Source organism: Solanum pennellii, chromosome 8 (assembly GCF_001406875.1).
Source record: "Solanum pennellii chromosome 8, SPENNV200".
NCBI classification, from domain to species: domain Eukaryota; kingdom Viridiplantae; phylum Streptophyta; class Magnoliopsida; order Solanales; family Solanaceae; genus Solanum; species Solanum pennellii.
This window is the reverse complement of record NC_028644.1, coordinates 69,959,967-69,965,513: the sequence shown is the minus strand read 5'-3', so window position 1 is coordinate 69,965,513 and position 5,547 is coordinate 69,959,967.

Genomic DNA, 5,547 nt, shown 5'->3' with positions numbered 1-5,547 from the left:
ATGTAACGACGAAGCTTCTTTAGTCTTAATCGAGGATATTGAATTTAAGTTTTAGATGTGAATAAAATTATGTTACGAGTGACGTCATTATTGTATCAAGTGTAAAACCGCGTGAAAGTCACGAGTGTCAACCTGCAATTTATTATTGTTAATCTGTATTACTAAGATACTTAGAACAATAACATTGGATAACTTTGAAAGAAATAATAAAATTTAAAGAGTATTTTCAAAACTAAAAACTTAAAATTAATAGAGAAAATAGAATCTAAAACACGATGTCAAGTACCCAGGTTGATAGAATATATCCTCTCAGGATAGAACGGTTTTACTCACTGGTGTATTGATACCTAAAACCTTGACGTTAGCGACTCAGTCAAAAGTTTTATCGTACGTTATTGAAAACGTCACACCTCTTTGAAAAAGTAGCAAAAATCATAACCTTAAATTTAATGTATACACATAGTTATTGTACTAGTTATAAACACGTGTGTTGCACGTGTATATCATGTATTTCAAACTTTATAAAATGAGATAAATATTAATACAACATACATATATAAGTATATTCCATGTAATAATATATGTTGCAACAATATAAAACAATTGCAAAATATGTTATAATGATACTCTTGAACAATAGTAGAATATTGAATAATCTTGCTAAATTTTTACAATTGACAATATGGAAATTTGGGTATATTGCATAAATTATGCAAATATTATCAAAATTATCACACATTAATAGAAATTTAAGTCTTAGATGTAGAGAAATTTACGTTACAACTTACGAGTGATCCGATTATTTTATTAAAAAAGTAAAAGCTCGTGAGAAAGTTTAGAAGTACTAATTATCATGTAATGGCGGGACTTTTTTAGTCTTAATCGAGGATATTGAATTTAAGTTTTAGTTGTGAAGAAATTTATGTTACAAATGATACCATTATTTATACAGACGTAAAATCGTGTGAAAGTTAAAATTGTCGACATGCTATTATTATTAATCTGTATTACTAAGACACTTAGAACAATAACATTGAATGACTTTGTAAGAAAAACAATGTTTAAACACTAATTTTAAATTTAGAAACTTAAAACTAGTATAGAAAGTATAATCTAAAACATGTCGTCAAGTATCCGAGGTTGATGGAATATTTCATTCCAGGATTGAATGATTTTACTCACTAGTGTATTGGTACCTAAAAGTTCGGTGTTAGCAAGTCACCAAAGATTTTATTGTACTTTACTCAAAAGGTCACACCCCTTTGAAAAAAGTCACAAAAGTCATAATTTTATAGAAAAGTCGCAACTTTTCATGTGTGAAAGTCAAGAAGTACTAATTATCATGTAATGGTGGGACTTCTTTAGTCTTAATCGAGGATACATTAAATTTAAGCTTTAGATGTGGAGAAATTTATGTTAGGAGTAACACTATTTTTGTATTCAGACGTAAAATCGCGTGAAAGTCAAGAATATCGACATGTTATATGTTATTGTTAATCTGTATTAATATGATACTTAGAACAATAACACTTTATAACTTGGTAAGAAATAAAATAGTTAAAAGAGTATTTTTAAAATCAGAAACATAAAACTAGTAAAGAAAATGAAATCGAAAGCACGGTTTCAAGCATTCGAGGTTGATGAAATATATCCTACCATGATAGAAATGATCACTTGTGTATTGATATCTAAAACATCGGTGTTAGCTAATCACTCAAAGGTTTTATTATACCTTATTCAAAAATTCCATACCCCTTTAAAAAGTTGTAAAAGTCATAATTTTACGAATGACTCGCAAATTTTCATAAAAGTAGAACTCTTTATAAATGTTATAATTCTTCACAAACATTTATGAAGCTAAGATTTCAATTTTATAATGATTTCAAAATAATAGGTGAATGTTAAATTTAATGTTTACACATATTTAATGTCTTTATTAACATAGCATTTTATTTAAGCAAAATTCATTGAATTTGATCGAATCTGCATGCATGTTACTAGTTTCATTCTTAAAATTAACCATGGTTAGTTTTTTTATAACTATGGGACCACGTTGTTTGGGTGACGAAATATTATTTGACGGGGAAAAAAGAGCAATTGATACTATCCTATTTGGGTTTGTTACTAACGGCGTCAAATGTACCGGCATGCTCATTATATGTTTTTTACCCTAAACTAGGTAAAATAAACTGTATTATTTTTAAGACAATTTAGTTTGTTAAGTTGTGATATTAAGTGGGTGAGAGATTTTAATTTATCGATATATCAAGTAATTTTAGTTTTATTATCACAATTTAAAGCGAAAAAATTTAATTTTTTACTGAAAAAAATTAAGTCGATTGTTTCAAATGCTTTATATTTATTTTCGTTTCAATTGGCCATCTCGAATTCTCGATATTATTTTTTGACTGAATAAATACTAAGTCGTTCATTTCAAATCTCTACATTAATTTTCAATTTGAGTAGACTATCTCGAATTCTCCGCCTTCAATTAAGTCTGTTATCTCAAATTTTATGTATTATTTTTTGACTAAATAAATACTGAATTGATTATCTTAAATTTTTCGCGCTATCTTTCGATCGAGTCGATTCACCACGAATTCTTCACACAATTTTTCGATAAAACCGGTCCACCTCAAATATAATCTCTTACATGTATTATTTTTCGACCGAGTCGATCGACTGTAGAAGTGCATTTTGGTTACATTTCAACATGCACTATTCGACTGATTTGACCACCTCGAATTCTCTATTTTTCGACTAAGTTGGACATCTCAAATTCTCTGCTCGATTGAGTCGCCGGACTTCGAATTCTTTACATGTAGTGTTTTTTTAAGAACCCGGTTAAAAAAGTAGTTCATATTCATTTGAATGAAACAATAATTGTATGTTTCATGTAATCTCCAATCAAACTTAAAGACTCTATTTTTTGTGCGAATAAATACTAAGTCGATCACCTTGAATACTCGGCATATTTTTTTGTGTGTGTGAATAAATACTGAGCGAGTAGCCTTGAGTTCTCCACAATTTTTTAAAAATGAGTCAGTCATCTTGAGATTCTCTCCATTGTTTTTTGGTCGAATTATTTCACCTCGAGATTCTTTCCATTGTTTTTCGATCGACGATCATCTCGAATCTCTATTGTTTTTTGGTCGAGTCGGTCTACCTTGAGATTCTCTCCATTATTTTTCGTCGCGTCGATCCACCTCGATTCAAATGTATTACTTTTTCATTGAGTTTTCCTACTTCGAATATTCTGCTTGTAGTGTTTCTTTTAGGAACCGGATTTAAAAATTAGTTCTTGTTCACTTGATTGAAATAATATTTGTAAATTTCGTATAATTAATCTCGAATAAAATTTAAAAATGATAAAATATATGCAAAAGTTATCATAATTTTCTTGAGTTAAAGAAATTATTTTTAATATATCCTTAACAAGATAATGTATTATTAAAAATATCTTTTAAAATAATAAAACAATAAAGATAAACACAACCAGTAAAGTAATCAAAGAGAACTAATATACAAGGAAATAAGAATTTGCAACATAGTAGGAAAAAAGTGGAGAAATGTATTATTAATAAAATTGTGTTCGAGTTTTATCTTATTTTAGTCATTAAAAGGGTAAAAACAATCGTGTTCTTATTATAGTTTTGATTCGTAATAAAACGGAGATGATCATGTTAGATTTGATTATGATGCTCACAAGAATAAATCGTTAAAAATGAAATAAATAAAGCTAGTCATCTTCAAAACTTAATCTATTTATAACTATATTCTCCTGATCTAAGTTATATTAAAATACTTTTATATTTACTCATTGTGCAAATTTTTTTGGGTGTATTTTAACAAACTGTTGAAGCTATAAATTATAATATTTTCAGCACAAATTAAGCACTATTTCAGCACAATTTTAGATCTTTTTCAGCACTAAATTAATTAGATTTTGGTGAATTTTTGATTTATTGAGTTTGTTAATTGGGTATTTTTGGATCGCGAAAAGAATTATATTCTGAGCAAATTTTAATTGAGAGAAAACATATAGCCACGTTGGACAATAAGTATTGAGTCTATCCACCTCAAATTTTTACTTGTGTTATTTTTTTTTCATGTGTCATCTCGAGTTCTCTATATGCACTATTTTTGACTGATTTGACTACGTCGAATTCTTTGCACTATTTTTCGACTAAGTTGGACACCTTAAATTCTCCGTCGATTGAGTTACCTACTTTTAATTCTTCGCTTGTGTTTTTTCAAGAACTTGGTTAAAAAGTAGTTTACATTCATTTGAGTGAAACAATAATTGTATTATTTCGTGTAATCTCGAATGAAATTCGAAGATTCTATTTTTTGTGTGAATAAATGTTGAGATAATCACTTCGAATTCTCCACACTATCTTTGTGTGAATAAATAATAAGCAGATAGCCTTGAATTCTCCGCAATTTTTAAAAAATGAGAGGATTAACTTGAGTTTCTCTCAATTGTTTTTTGGTCGAGTCGGTCCACTTCAGAATTCTTTCTATCGTATTTCAATCAGCGTGGAAAAATTTATATTTGAGTTTTATCTTATCCTAGTCATCCAAAGGGTAGAAAATTTTATTTTTTCATGACTACGTTAAAATTGGATTATGATACTCATAAATCGTAGAAAAAAGAGAGTAAATAAAGTTAGTGATCTTCAAAAATTAATCTCTTTATAACTACATTCTCTCTATTTAGTAGCTGACTAAATTATATTAAAATATTTTATATTTAGTCTGTGTGCAGATTTTTTGGCTATATTTCAAACAACTAACGAACATATAAATTATATTATTTTCACCACAGATTAAGCACTATTTCAGCGCCAAATTAATTAGTTAATTTTTTTTTTTGTGCATTTTCAGTTTATTGGATTTATTGATCGGTTATAACTTTGTATCGAATTAAAAGAATTATTTTGTGAGTCGATTTTAATTGTTGCAAAAATTTGCTCACGTACATGGCATATGGGACTACAAAATACAAAGTCTACCAATCTCAAATTTTTTACATATAATATTTTATGACTGAATGGTCCCACCTCAAATTCCCATACGTGTATAATTTTTTATTGAGTCGACCATATTATATTTTTCGTATTATTTTTTGATTGAATAAATACTTATCAATTTTTTTCATTGTTTTTTAATCGAGTCAGTCCAGTTCAAGATTCTCTTCATTGTTGTTTGATTAAGTTGGCCCACCTCAATTTCTAGTGTTTTTTTAGAAACCTGATTTAAAATGTGAAATAATATTTATATATTTCTTGTAATATCGAATGAAATTAGTAGATAATAAAATATTCTCAACAAAATAACGTATTACTAAAAAAAATCTTCTAAAAACAGCAAAATAATAAAGATAAACACCAACAACAAAGCAATTGAAGAGAACTAATATACAAGGAAAATAAGAATTTGCAACATAGGAGGAAACAGTTGGAGATATTTATTAAGTATAAAAATTATCTTCAAGTTTTATCCTTTTTTAGACATTCAAAGGTTTTATATATATATATATATATA